At 34.6% G+C, this 16,548-nt stretch overlaps 1 protein-coding gene across 2 annotated transcripts in view; it reads left to right on the plus strand.

The window, feature by feature from the left end:
- LOC113234185 overlaps window positions 1-16,548 on the plus strand; it is a 278,589-nt gene that overhangs the window by 130,526 nt on the left and 131,515 nt on the right. The window contains exon 1 of one of the 2 annotated variants that reach the window (XM_026469471.1): window positions 13,233-13,250. The exons of the other annotated variant lie outside the window; for it this stretch is intronic. The gene's annotated coding sequence lies outside the window, so the exon portion shown is untranslated. Of the gene's footprint in view, window positions 1-13,232; window positions 13,251-16,548 lie in introns of those variants that run through there. 2 annotated transcript variants of the gene reach the window in all.

Here is a 16,548-nt window from a genome sequence, read left to right on the forward strand (position 1 = left end):
GTAATTGGACGTAATTAAGCAAAAAAGAAATCCAATCCACAAAATCATCAAAAAATGAGTTATATGTACCAAACGGCTCGTAAAGTCGAACCTCTTACATCAGCATCTCTGGAGTTACATGATATTATAAGTTTTGAAAATAAAACAAGTGTGAGGAAACACTTTTAAACTTCAAACTGCCATATCTCGAAAGTTACTGCATGTGCATTGGATGCTTTTACGTTCAATTATAATCCTCTTCATAAACATATTCAAAAGAATTCATTATTATTTAGTACCATGACACCAATTTCTACCCTGTATCACGAAATATGCACAAGTTACTTAAAGTATTTATTAATTATATGAACAACAAATACGTGATGGGGTGAACAGGTTGTGCGCCTGGTGTTAATCGACATGCCTGTCTATAGCAGTTGCACTGCCACTGCGCCAGTCACCCTGAGACACAAATTGACAAGTCCCATGTACTGTAGTGAAAACAATAATTAGTATAATTTTTTTAGTACAATAAATAAAGAAAAATCAAGTCTTTTGTCTTTCTGCGAATTGCTGTTGTCTTAATATCCCTAAAAATATTCTAGAAATTTCAGTACAAACCGGGACACGCTATTAGCAATACCAAGGCCACTAGCAACCGCGTAACATATTATATTTTTAGTAGAGCTCCTTGTGAAAGATTTCTTCCAGGATAGTACTGCCACATTATCTATTTCTGCCGCCAAGCAGTAATGTCAGCATTACTGTGTTCCGGTTTTGAATGGTAAGGTTGCTGGTACAGGCACATAGGACTTATCAATTTATGTCTCAGGGTGACGGCGCAGTGATAGTGCCCCACAGATGTTTGCAATTTAAAGGTTATGGATAGGCGTGTGGCTTACCATCAGGCGCACGACTTGTTTGTCCCGTCACTTCATGTTACAAAAAAAATATATTTGCCAATTTTTTAAGGTACGTTGTACAGTGCTCGTACCGATCACGAGATCATTTTTACGAGATCTACCTTCAAGTTAGAGGTACTGATCAGTGATCAACCAATCCATAGATAGTCAAGTCTAATCTGTTTAGGGTAACAAGCCCAATTGTGGCACATTCATGAATTTCGCTCAGTCACGACTGCTTTTCTTAACTATCGACAATGCGGGTCGCGGTCAACATGCAATTGTGATTTTTCGGCCTCGAAGTAACGCGACTGTTATGTTCTAGTAAGTATTCAAATGAACAGCTTTCGCAACTCTTGACGTATTACTGTGAAATTGGTTTACTATGAGCCGTTGGTTTAAAAAGCGTGAAATGTGATTGTGACTAGTGATATCTTGGTTATTTATAATACGAGAATGGAATTCGTGGCGACTGATTAATAGCAAAACGATAAAAAAAAATCAATATTACAATTACAACTTTAACAAATTCACATGAATTACAAACAGAAAGTTCCATCGCACCCCGCTAGATGGCGTTGACCTATTTTTCGTAAACGACGTCAAGATTTTCTGTAGACGATCGATTACATCAGTTATGCGAACATGATTGAATTTTTGCTATAATGCTTTCTTTCGGAAAACATTTGCTCACATCTAGTGAATATTATTAGCACTAGCTGTTTTACCCAGAGCCTCGTTTTCTTGGAACGAGCGCATGGGTCTTCGACTATGTGTTGTTTTTGCAATGGCCTGCCTTATAGAGAAGAAAGTTTGGTTTACTACACGTCTATATATTAACAAGTTTTTTTTTTAATAATAACACACACACTCAACATAGGCCCGCACTAGGGAAACCCTGTGTCGTGGGTGCCATGGACACACATATAGACAACCACAAATTACACCCTAACTCACGAGAGAAACAAATGCAGGTCATATAAATATTTCTCCCGGCCCGGGAATCGAACCTGGGACCTCTGCGTGGCAGTCCGGCATGGTAACCGTTCGGCCACAGAGGCAGTTTAAAGTAAAGTACATATTTAAATAAACGACAAGTTCTTAGTGCCTAGTCACAAAACCACGCCAGAAATATTACAAGAGTCGACTCTGTTGGCTTGCAGCCAGGATGCAGCTGACGCTGATATTGTCATAAAGACAGTACGTTTCACCAAAGTTAAAGCGCCGGGAAATAAGCAAATAATTTACTTTAAAATATTGTATTAATACATAGAATATGTTATTATTTTCTTAATTACAATGAAACTTTTTGTTTTTAATGCGACTTAAAAAAAGGACAAGGTTTTCAATTCGACTGAATTTTTTTTGTGTGTAGTGGTTCCATTTACTAATTTATTTATTTGATATCGAGTTCTTAGGTTTTCGCGAATGTTACACATAGGAAATGAAACTACTTTTCCGGTGACCGTCACCCGTGTCAACCGTGACCATAGAACCTGTAAAGGGCCCGAATCGTCAGTTTGTTTGAAAAAACAAATACACGCGATTTAAATCCGGAAAAATAGTTTCATTTCCTTATTTATTGGATGCAAGAAAAAAACAGTTTACATGCAATGGTACTCCAATATTATAATTTATGGTTTTAATCTAGGATATAAACCTAGCATATGTACATACAGCATGATTATTCATAAAGTAAGCATACAGTTTCTTCAACATGTGTATATGGTTAAAAATAAAATAATATACAAAAGCTTAAAAACTATAGGAAATAAAAATACAAATGATGACGAATGAGAAGACGAGGCGAAGTGGTTCTGAATACTGTTACGAAATCTGTAGATGTTTTGCGCTCTTTCCGGTAACCGATTTCAATAAAACTTGGCAAATAGATGTAATTCCACTAACTTTTGTGGTCGGTTTTTTTAGTACTCTGTATTGAGGAATGAAACTATTTTTCCGGATTTAAATCGCGTATATTTGTTTTTTCAAACAAACCGACGTTTCGGGCCCTTTACAGGTCCCATGGTCACGGTTGACTGACAGTCATGTAGTCATGCATGTAGACAGTCAACCGTGACCATGGGACCTGTAAAGGGCCCGAAACGTCGGTTTGTTTGAAAAAACAAATATACGCGACTTAAATCCGGAAAAATAGTTTCATTCCTATGTATAACAATCGCGAAAACCTAAGAACTCGATCTGTATTGAGATTATTATGATAATAAATGTCGTAACGAACAAGTGGCAAGTAACGTATTTGTCGATAACAGTTGCAGTTCCACTTACAGAGTTTAAATTGCAACAATCCAAGAGGCACTCCCACTGCGACCGTCACTCTGAGGGTAACCTATCACAAAGTCGAAAATTTTTTGTCCGAAATAACGTTTGTTCGAATTTTCATTACACCGAAAACCGAATTATAACGAAACAGTTGTTCTTTCAGGATATGTTGAATGTTTATCGCAAAGACACGATTAGGTTCGGTTAAGTTAGGTTTAAAAGAAAAAAACATTTTTCCCTCAAAATTACTTTCGAGGTTATGAAATTTCGACCAAACGTTATTTTTGGCAAATGTCATTACGGACTTTTGATAGGTAACCCACTGTGAGACATAAGTTGCTTGCCGGTCAAGCACAGTGGAGAGCCATTACGATTTATTACGTGTAATGATATAATTTGTTATGTATACAAACTGGACATCCTCTGTTCATAATTAACTGTTCATAACAGTTACCACTGTAACTGTTATGAACAGTGAGTGAACAATGAGTGGCACTCCACTCAAAGCCTTAAATTGCAAAGATTTGACAGGCACTGCCACTGTGCCTGCGAGATCTTTCACCCTGTCACTCTGAGATATCAGTTAACAAGTCCCATGTACCTGTAATTTCACTAACACCCTTTAAAACCGGAACAGGACTTCACTGGATTCGTCCTGTCATGTTACCTATTACACAACGAGCTTTACCGCTTAATATTACCTTTTGATGTCATTTTAATAAGTGAACATAAATAGACTTCCAAACTCAAATTCAATAGCCTCGCTATTAAGGAAACTCTCGTCGTTCACGACGCAGAATGATTAAGTAGTATATTAATTTTAAGTACTCCGTGCTAAATGCAAAACTTTCACTATAGTACTCATAAGCTAGTAAGCAATAAAGTCTGAAACTAATTTATTTGAGAACGCTCTCGACCAATTATTTTACGACAGCCTATAGTGACATTTCTAGACCGATAGTTGGTATCTAAGTATGAGCTATTGATGACGTAGAAAACCATAAATAGGATACAATACTAGAGTACAGATAATTATGTCTCTGTAAAGCGGAAACGTTTTCGAGAGAAAGAAAAGGGAAGGCCCGTATAAAAGTCGTTGGGGCTGAAAAAATGCGCTACAAAAAGCGGCTTTATCCAAAGAGGAAAAACCACATATATAAACCTCTAAAATGTTGATGTGGGCCTTAGTCTGTTACGCTGGCCTAATGAGGGTTTGGTAACTTCAAAAGTCTTCGTTACCTTTTTATACATGTAGGTTATATAACGATGTTAACTCTTGTCCCTCAGAATTTGTAAACAAAACTATGTATTGTAGAGGAACTTAATCGGAAAAGAAACTATTTTTTCGAATATAAATCATGTACATTTTTTTTTTCAAAACAAGCATACGTTTTGGGACTTTTATACATTCCATGATCATGGCTGACGGTGATGATAAAGTCATCTAACATAAATGCAACAAACGCTATTTCGATGTGTAAATTCGTAACAATAATTTATTTTTATTTTCTCTCAATGTACAAATAAATTATGTAAATGCTTACTGACTAGTGAGTTTTGACAATAAAACTTGTTTGAGAAGAGAAGAGACTGGTGCCTGAGATAGGTATAAAAATTCCTGTACAGGTCACCAGGTCCCTATTCCGCGAAGTGTACAATCGCGAAACTTAATTCTTATTTCATGTAGTAAATACACTTGTGGCTATGGTGAACAGAGGATTTTGCTCAAATTGTCATTATAAACAAGAAATGATAGATACAAAAAACGCTTTTTTGATCGTTGCCTTGAGTGAATATAAAACTAATTTAACGTAGGCTCTTGCTTTAAGTAGGCATTTTGTTTGTAGTAGCTTTTAATTTTATTTTGGGATTTCTTTCCTATCGCCGGTTAAAAACATCATGGAAATCCTGACTTTACAGGGTGCTGCTTTAGAGAGCGAGGTGGTACAATGAATACCGCTTTCTAGCGACACTTCATTTGCCCTGAATGATAAGCTGGAGTAATTTGTACTTATTGTTACTCATGACGTGACATTCTCATATATACTTTGCGATCGGAGCAACGTATGTGACGTAGTCTAATAATATTTATAATAATAACGCATACAGTCATAACGCCGCAATAAGGAAACCGTATATCGCGAGTACAATGGACACACACATAGATAACCACAAATTACATCCAAATTCACGAGAGAAATAAATGTAAGCCTTACAAATATTTCTCCCGGTCCAGGAAATCAACCCGGGACTACTGCATGGCAGTGGTAATCGTTCGGCCACGCAGGCAGTTAAAATTTATTCGTTTACTTATGGTTATTTTGTTTTTGAGCACCCTTACAGCAATTTTGCTGAGCGAGTCGTTCGCTCGTGTTCAAAATAGTTACAGTTTAGTATACCACGGGAACATCACAGCAAATTGCATTGATTAGAAAACCGTATCAATCGGTACTTGTTTCCTATAATTTTCGTTCTGATGGTTCTGTGCACGTGATCTCTCCATCTCGCACACTCTACTGACATAAATAGTTTGAAATCAATCGTGCGTCACGGTGTTATCAGTTGCGATTCAACAAAACCTCTTTCGACTTGCAATTTGTATGAAAGCCGGGATCTATATATGATGGAAAATTTGGTGTAAATTTTCTAAAATATTCTGATAATAACTGAATACGTAAGTAGCACAACAAATTAAGTAACATACAATAATAGATGTTACGAAAGGTTAATTTATTTATTCATAATTCTATGATGAACATTTTAATGAAATCATAAAATACTTTTTTCGAATAAAAGTCCATTGTTGCCATTGACTTACAAATAAATGGACGACGGGTCTAATACAAAAACCACGAAAAAAATGTCCCAAGTCAACCTATTCGAAATTTAAATTGTAATGTCATCGCAGTATCGCGCTGTCAGTCGAACAAATGAAGACTAAAGCGGAGTTTGGCGCTCTGTATACGATTTTAGCGCCTTACAAGTGCGGACACTTTTTAGCGCGGACCCGACGTCCATATAAGTGTAAGTCAATGATTGTTGCGATTATTAAGGGGTTAAATAGTAAAAAATAAAATTATCAGCGTTACCGGATAATATTTGATTATAATTTCGTTATCTATATGTTAATACACATGGCTGTACTTTAAATGCTTAAAAATCTACTCCGATGAATTCATTTTAGGCAGATAGTGAAATTTATCCGAAGCTAAGTGTCGCCTGCGACTGCAGCCGCCGCGGTTTCGTTCCGATATCGGATGTCGCTTGTGCACTAAGTTCGATTAGAATCCGAGAAAATACGAATATCGCTTGTTACACCTAGAGATATAATGATCCCTGTGACATTTCGAACCGTCATTTTTCGGATCCGGAACTGCAGGTCGATTCAGAACCTTACAATATCTCTGTTGTCGACCGATTCGATTAGATATCGTACGATTTCTTTTCATTTTTGTTCACAATAACCGAATCGAACGTCAAACTGTCGTATTCGAAACCGAACCGAAATGACATCACGACGACGACCGGCTACAAACGTTATTCAGAACACAGTCTTCGAATGAAACTTACCGAACTTCCTATTGTTTACAAAGAAGAATGTAATATCATCTAATCATATCATGAAATCTTTTATTACTTTAAATAAAATCTGGATTTTGTTAAATTTTATTAATTTATTTTAATGCGAGACTTGCATTACTATATTTTAAGCTTTTAAATTCTTAAAAATGTATATAAAAGGATTTAATTTTTTCTTGTTCTATGTTCGCCGACTAACTCCGTAAACGTTGTTGGATAACGATATCGTATGCGAATCCGAATCGAACGTTTTAACTCGAGTGTGCTGAATAGCTCGGAAAGCACCTTGCACTATCTACTATCTACTACTACCTTGCGCTGCCACTGCACCTGTCGCCCTAAGCCTTAAAAGTTGACATGTCCCATTTGTGTATAATTTCACCAGCATCCGTACCCTTCAACACCGGACCACAGTAATGCTCACACACAACTTGGCGGCAGAAATAGGTATGGTGGCAAAATTTTCGTGGACGTACTCTATCCCAAGGAGCTCTGCTGCTACTAAAAATGTATGTACATGTATTTATCCATTATACTACTAATAAAATGCGTGATTTTATACGCGGGTGATTATACTTATCATTATATTTTATAATTAATAAGCTATATACCAGCTTTTATGAAGCGATAGTAATTATTTATCGTAAAGAGCACTTATAATTTTATTTCCTTTTACCAGAAGCTATCTTGATGGATGACTTCCTGAGTTGAAGTAAATTTAGTGTGGTATTCCAAAGAAACAAATTTTATTTCGCAGATATTCGTTCTGAATATTTCACTAATTGGTACGCGGTCTAGAATTCTGCACGAGATACCCGAATAAGATATATTAACAAATAAAATAATTATACTTACTAAGATGCTCGTATTTGAGTAGTAAGTTGCCTAAAATGTGGGTACCCGGGTTTAGTTCCGCAGTTCGTCTTTAAAATCGCTATTACTAAGTATTCATATCGGGTTTTCTTCGGTTTTCGCAATTGCAAGACATTGGAATAAAACTATTGTTTTTAGTTTCGTTTTATATAACAAATTTATTTTACTAAGAAATTTATATTGTTATAGTATTTCAATATTTGCAAATCGTATGTAAAAAATAAAGTATTTAACTTAATTTTTGTAACTATAGAGAAAAGGAAGTTTATATTAATATTAGACATGCCTGGTTGATGACTTTATCATCTCATTCTGTCGTGACTATGGGACCTGCAAAAAGCCAAAGCCATTGGTTTGTTTCATAAAAAGAAACATATGCAAATTGCAACAAGAAACAATCCATTTGCAAGAATCCTGAATGTAAATAGTACCTCGAAAATAAATGGTATTAAATGACAGAGGTATGTATAACAAATAACTTCCGGATACAAGTGAAATGGCGATCATTCGCGCAATTTTGTAGAGAGTTCTATTTAGATACCTTGCTGCACAAGGATTATTATATTTAATAATTACACATGTTATTACACGATACAAAGATTGAACAAACACAAAGAAAAATTCCTTCGATCCGATTGCTTCGATCGAGACAGATCTTACGAATTTTGCTATGTGATTTTGCGGATCTTCGAGATCGAATCTTGTTCGATCGAAGATTGTTCGATCTTTGCATATTAATAATAAAAAACTAGTGAAGTATTTTCAAACTAGTAAAGAATATCATAGTAGTAAAACATTCAATAAAAATGAAAAATATTGCAATTAGACTTTTATGTTTTTATAACTTTCTTATAAAAAAAAACTGACCTCAAAAATTGGAATTACATCTATTTGCCAAGTTTTATTGAAATTGGTTAGTGGAAAGTGCGCAAAACTGGGTTCGCTCCGTAGGAGGTACCCTCTTTCCGGAGAAATCGCGTAACATACATGCAAAAAACTACAGTCCAATTGACAACCTCCTCACTTTTTTTGAAGTCGGTTTAAAATAAATATGTGGTGGCTGACAAGCACCAGTGCTCGATACCTTTTTTAAATTCATTTCTAATAAGATTTAGGACAAAATTTTCTATCATAAAAACACTTTTCTTTATGGGTGAGAGTCAATTACAGGGTGTTCATTAATTGGTTTCGATTATTGGTTAGTTACTTAGTGGATTTTTGGTGTTCATTACTAGAGATTTAGAGAAATTCCAGTTTAGATATTTTTTAGTAATAATTATAATAGCTTGCTTATGAAACATACTGCATAATCTTTCCTGAGGATTATACATGTCAAGTGAACTAATCATTATCGATATATGTTTAAAAACAAAATGCTATTTCAACTTTAAAGCACTTCCCTTAAAATATCGATCATTGGTAAAGTAAGTATAAATAAGTTAAGTATTTATTTATGAATTTTTGCGGTAGTAATATTCATTAAGAAAATACCAGATACACATAAACCTCATTTGCAACATTACAATGAAACATGTGTGAACATCTACATTATAGGAAACAGTAACTTGCATAGAGAGTTGAATATAAATCAAGTGTTTTACGACTGCAATGTCTCTCCATGTAAAACCATGACGTTTTTATGGGTAAAAAAAACGCGCGCTACGCCTATGAGCCTACTTACTCCTTGGGTTAAGTGAGGTGTGTTTAGACTGAGCCAGTGGTAAGAAGGAGTTTATAAATTTTATTTTAATTTTTTTTTATGACAGGACGAACAAGACGTGCGCCTGGTCTTCAGTAACATGATTGTTCATAACAGTTACAGTGTCATTCAGAGCTTTAAACTGCAAAGATCTCAGGGGCACTGCCACTGCGCCCGTCACCTTGAGACATAAGTTGACAAGTCCCAAGTGCCTGTAATTTTACCAGCATCCTTCAAAATCGGAACGCAGTAATGCGTACATTACTACTTGGCGGCAGAAACAAGTAAGGTGGCAGTACTTCTCTAGACGAACTCTTTCACAAGGAGCTCTATTTCTACTTAAAATAATATAAATATAAATAAAATAATATAAATAATAGTTAACTTGTATAACTTGTATAAGTTAACTATTATACATTAGACTTATATTAGACTATGATTATGTATACAGTCCCACTGCTGAGCACAGATCTCTTCTCACAATGAGAGGATTTGGGTTTAGTTTCCATCTGGGCCTAATTAATAACTGGATACGGAACTTCGCACACACTTTGCAGATGTAGGCAGGTTTCCTTACTATATTTTCCTTGCTCATGGTCAATTTCAAATTTCAATTCAAAAACTCTGACGTGCAAGCCCGGATCCGAACCCACGACTCTCTGCTTGAGAGGCGATAGATCAAACCATTAGGCTACCACGGCTTCGGGAATTTAGCATTACTAAAATATCATTGTAAATATTTAAAATGGACAAAGCGTTTGTCATATAGTTATTTTAATTGCCATGTTTATTTAAAGCAAAGCTGAGATAAGTAAAAGGAATCTAAAGTTACTACCGTGCTTCTGATTTTGGCCAAATAATTAACATTTTTTTAATAATATCACTTGAGGTATTGTTTTTCTAATCGGGCTGACATGTTCAATAACGACCAAAGCCCCTAAATAAATAAAGAATAAAAAAGCGACAGGACCAACCAGTCGAAATAAATCTCCTTACAGGGGTTGATGACTTTGTATCAATCTTATTTTTGTTTTAGATGTCAAGCCATGCCACGAATAAGTCGAGCAACTGGTGTTAAGCGACACGCCTGTCCATATGTAGTTACCATCCATTAAAGCTCACAAAGTGTTACTACAGAATTTTAACTGTGCAAGTCGCACCTTGCGAGTAAAATGAACTTGACATGCATAGTACAAACGAAGCATTGGTCAATATTGCCTAATAGCCGTACGACACACGACGCCAAAGCAAGCATTAACATGACCGACGTTTCTTTAGAAAGCTATACTTGCTACACGACTGTCAATGTAGTTTTTAGAAAATAAGTTCCGGTGACACCGTATGTGATGTACCTTAGATATTGATTAGTTGGCTTAGTTTAGTGCAAGTCCTTTTAAAATAAGTACTAGTAAAATTTTATTCACGCAAAAACCGTAAAGTGGTAATTTATCAAAGCTGGAAGGAACACTTTGTATTTAAATTTACTGGTATCGATTGCGTATCGGAAGACGTAGGGAGTTGTCGCTATATTGAATAAGTTGCACCCACAGCGTAAAAAGGTCACATCTGCAAAATTACAACTTTTCGGAAGAGAGGTTTAAAGATTATGCGAACGAAGTTAGTCATTGACATTTTTATGCTTAAATAGTATAGTTATAAAATTGTACATTTACGTAATTTGTTTCATGTAGTTCGTATTATTTTTATGGCTTTCATGTGATATAGGCACTTTTGACGTACCTCATGTGGTTTTATTATACCACGGGTACGATTTCTGTTATTAAGCCGAACAAACTTTTTCATACATCTTTACTACCATGTAAACAACTTTCCTTAAAATTTATATGCTCGTAACTGAATATTACCTTGGCAATTAAAGACAAAGTTGCCGACTTACTTAGTTGCGGACTTTGTGGCTGGAACTCGCAAGAACATCATTAAGAGTAAGTATCATTTCTTTTGTTACATTTTCTACAATGAAGAGTCGATATTACCTCACCTCGAATTCAAAGTTTTCATGTACTAATACGGTTCATTTTGCTTGGGTCGAGCGAGCGACACTGGCTTTACTTCAGAATTTATTGTAAAAACAAATTAAAACCATTTGAAAAATGTATATCGCATACTATACGTGTTTTATTTAGTACAGATGATATTTAAAAAAAAATCATTCGTATACGTGAAGTACCTATTGAATACAACGGCTTTCTTGTAAAATTTCGACGTAAGTTTGTGGTTTTTTTTCTATCGTGAAAATATTTAGGAATCGTGTTTTCACACCGCATACTAATTAGTGTATATACTCAATTTTACTTTATATTTTTTCCCAAGTGATTGATTCAACAATCTCACTGTCATGCGGAATCAACCAAAGCCGTTTGAGGTTGAATAGGCTCTTAATAGTGGAAATTGATATATACCACTTACCATGTCAACTAAAATTTTGTTATATTTGCCAGTATCCTAATGGTGTACATATCGCACCTTTAGAATGAAGGTGATCTAATTAAAAAAATTAGCAAAATGAGTTTATACCGTAAAATTACTGAAAGATTATCATTAGTAACAGGTTTCTTACCACGGTATAACTTCTTTTTATTTTCCCGATATTTCGGAACGGTTGCACGCTCCATGGTCACGGGTTGACTGGACGGCGGCAGATGACAGCTTTATGGGCAGACATATCTGTCTACCCTCTTGCGCTGTCGACGACTACCTTCATCGCGATTTGTTGTGGCGTTACCATTGTCACTCACTTTTTTCACACAAACCACACTTACTGTATCCAAACTCGAAACTGAACTCGAGGTGTTTTTGTTTTTATTACTGCACGCACTAAGGACCGGATTCCATGCACTGGAGTTTAAAATCATCATCACGGTTAAATGTTTTGTACTTCGTGATCTCGATGGCTTCTCGTACCAACCAAACAAAGTTATACCGTGGTAAGAAACCTGTTACTAATGATAATCATTTAGTGAATAACCACGAAAGTCTTAAAATCTAAATTACTGAAATTCAATCAGGAACTGACCTATTAAAGCTTGATTGGCACAGACTCATTATATGGGTCTGTTTCATATGTTTATGTAAATGCCACATTTAGTGGCATGGAATTTGCTTCTGCAAAGACAAACGCTACTACTGTTGGCAAAAAAGTAAGGATTAGCAATTGAGCCGTTTTCGTTCGAAAATCATCATTATTTTTTTACAAATACGACTTCCTTTATTACTTAATCAACGGTTTAATATTGTGACCTTCATTTTATTAGGTCAAATGACAACAAAAGTTGAGTAAAAAATTAACCTTGTACCGATTAGTTCTTGTAAATTACATTTTTAAATGATTAAATATTAAAATAATCATAGTTGGTGCCAAGTATGTTACTTTTTTCAAATCTGTATTTTCAGTTTCCCAAAAACTACTTTTCAAAGTTCGTCACTTTATTATGTGTGTGTAGAATACAATCGTTTTTTGTTTCGTCTTTTGTTTACTGCTTTGCAACGAATTTTTGTTACTTAATAGAAATTTTAATTAGTCTACGTAATTAAGTTTGTGCACGTGATTCTATAAATACTTATATATATGATACGTCTTAAAAATTAAAATAAAATTAGATACCCATAGAATACTAGTTTATAGCTCGTTTTTACTCCTTCTTTCCTTTTTTAAATATACAACAAAACTATTTATATAATGAGAACTGACAATCGCGTAGGTTCTTTGTATGACGCATTCAATTCTCCATACGTCTAAATGTACAATTTGCCATGTTATTATGGCATATAAAAGTATATTCACGGTAAACGTACAGTTCGATTCTAATCTCTTGATTGCTTGTTCTCGAGTCCATGAACAAACTATAAACTTAGAAAATTAGGTTTTCAAGTGCAACATGATAATACCCGGATGATATCATCATTGGCTGCCTAAGGTAATACTACCGCAATGAAAATACTATTATTATATTGGCACAGTCACTTTAGCGTACATTTCACTCGTGGGCGCGCCTACACTGATGGCCTGCGATTATGCTGTGCTGTGGACGTACGAGATAGTATCATATCGAACATATTTTATGTTGATATTATATATGAAGTTCTAAATAGTCAAAGAATATATCGCCCTCGTTGAAAGGTTGTAAAATTTATAAAGACCCAGTCAATAGTTTTGCTTTTACAGCAATTGAGCATGGATTTTTTAGTTTTTCTTATTATAAAAATTCTCTTTCCCATTCCCATTCTCACCTGATAGAAAGTGAAGAAGTACACGATGGAGCGTGTGCGTACACCTAAATAATGTCTATTTAAGTACTATCGCCTTGAAATAAGTCTGCAGCCAAGGAATTTCACACCATATAGAGCTCTTACAATGTTACTGTTTTAATAATCATTGCGCCTTCTTTGAAAAAATGTAAGAATGTATGACGTGTCTCTGTTTTATCCATATAAATTTGATTGTAAACGTTTTGTAGTTAAGTCTATGTTCCATTTCCACTAGAGGTGCATCATAAACAACAGGAGGTTTTATTAGCATGTATATTTTATTCAATACAATTTTTTTTATACAACAATACATTCACCATCTTTTTTTAAATTGTCCGTGTCTTATCCAAACAATACAATACAAATACTCTTTATTGACCACAAGAACAAACAAAAAATAAGGCATTACCGGCGGCTTTGTTGCTAGATAGTAATTTCTTCCGGACAACGCCGGGGTGACCAAACAAAGTCAAAAATAACAATATTCAGAGTATGCAATAAATGCTAATAATACCTACGTCCGGTAAAAATAAATAAATAAAATATTTAAATAATAATACATACAACGCTTCCGACAATATATTCTGCATTTCATTGACTTTTTCAAAAAAATATAAGTAAATTAATTTGCTACTCCGCGAACCCAGTGAAGTTTAAATCGTGGTGGTTTTGGTTGTGGTTTGTGACTGTAGTTGCGCTTGTGTTATTTATTTATTAATTTTATGCAGAGGGAGGTTGGGAAAATTAACTGCATGAAAGAAATATTCAACACAAGCGCAGCTATTTTGCACGATTTAACATTCACTGGGTTCGCAGAGCAGTCAGTTAATTTACTTCTATTTTTATTACCATGGACTTACTACAAAGTAACGCCTGAATTTGCCTTGCTTATAAGCATTGTAAGTCTTCATAACTTATTTTTACTTAGAATAGAAATCATTTATTACGGTATAACGCCACAATACAATAATACAAAGTAAGAAAAAAAATAAAGCTAAATTAAAACAAAAATAAAATAGAATACAAAAAAATGAATAAATAAAATGAATTAAAAATAAAATCGTAGTAACAGGTAATGAAATGACCACAAGGATAGTCAACACTATTGTGTGCTAAGTAGATGTCATGTGTGCGGCTGTGGCACATGTGAAAGAATCCACTCAGTTAATATCACCGCCGGGAAAAGGCTGTGAGGCTGATTTTCAGTGGACTCTAAACTACTTATTTTTTTAAAAGTCCATTGTTTAATCCCAATATCTAGGAAACAAAAACCTCTACAATAAAAGTGACTACATGAATGTGCGACGTAATTTTCCCTCGTATGTTTCTACAAGTATCTTAGGTTTGATATTGCACGAGATAAAACAATGTAGTTTGCAGAAAGTGAACCTACGCACGTCATACTTTTAGGGATCAAAGTTGTTTTGCAACGGTTAACGACCTCTGTTTGTAATAAGCTTTTCTTTAAAAGGAGTGGAAGTAATTTTCACAATCTCAGGTTTGTAGTATTAATCGTTTTATTGAATACATCTTTTTATTTTTATTTATTTGTATTCAGGTTACAAAGACCCATAAATAGATACCTTAAGGACTATGATACATAATAATACAATAAATCACTGATATAATATGTACCTTAAGGAATAACGTACTTACAATATAGTATAACACTTTTTAAAACTAATTTACACGAATTGCTTGTCGGTGACGTGTGACGCAATCTGGTATCAGGTAACCGGCCGCGGAATCGCCGATACGTGACACCATACGGTCAAAACTCTTTCTTCATGAAGGTCTATAGGTGTCCGGTCGGCGCTCTCACCACAAATGAATCAAAGTTTACTTTGTGGCGGAACCCCAACCGGCACGGTGTATTGCACCTTGAGACATAAGTTGACAAGTCCCATGTGCCTGTAATTTCACCAACACCCTTACCCTTCAAAACCGGAATACAGTAATGCTAACATTACTGCTTGGTGGCAGAAATAGGTAAGGTTGCAGTACTTCCCTGGACGAACTCTTTCACAAGGAGCTCTGAGCTTATATATAAACTGGTCACTTATGTAATTAGGTTTGTAATTTTCTATTTCACTTAATTTTTTGGCTGATCGCGGAAATCTTTTGAGTCAATAACAATTATAAAGTTGAAGCAACTTTAGGCATGAATATTTTTGAAACGAATAAAATTGATAAATAAAAACAATATGAATCAATGGGGCAATTCATAATTCGCTCATAATTAATGTTACATGAAATCATGTCTTTGGTACGGTGTACATTTTAAAACGTTGAGTACTTTTTTCATTACTTTTACATTTAGTAAACAAAAAATCTAATATAAAATGCAACAAGCAAACTTAGACTAAGGCTAAACATTCAGGTTACATTACCATATTCATTATTAACAACATTTTATGTATTTATACGTTTAGCTAATTTATTGTTGTCCTTTGTTTGTTTTTAAATAGTATCAAACCATTTTATTTCAAAACCTATTGAAACGAATAGAAGCTTTTTAATAATAAAAATTCTTCCAATATAAGCTTAAGTTTTTTAATATTGTTTTCAGTCCATATATTCTAGTATTTTAATGTAATTTTACCGCCATTGCAAAGGGATCGGAGAGAATTAAATTAAATTTTAAAGTTCTTGTATGCTGTAATATTTCGATCTTCGATTTCCTAATTTTGTTGAATTATCAATGTCTACAGGAAATGTCCTTAAAATCTCTGTGCTACAACTTATTGGTGTCAATAGAGAGACTAAGTCAACAGATTTTAAAGTGTCTTCTTCTTCTTTTAAATGTTATGGCCCCATCGAAATAATCAATGATTTCGCCAATGTCAAGTTGAGGAACACACACGTTTTTATTTAATACGTATTCCGTTTGTCGTGTCCTGTAACACTAAAACCAAGACTTGTCAAGACAGTTTTGATTGAAGTAACAGAGAACATCATTGTATCATT

Source organism: Hyposmocoma kahamanoa, unplaced genomic scaffold (genome assembly GCF_003589595.1).
Source record: "Hyposmocoma kahamanoa isolate Upper Pololo Valley unplaced genomic scaffold, ASM358959v1 81, whole genome shotgun sequence".
In the NCBI taxonomy this organism is placed as follows: domain Eukaryota; kingdom Metazoa; phylum Arthropoda; class Insecta; order Lepidoptera; family Cosmopterigidae; genus Hyposmocoma; species Hyposmocoma kahamanoa.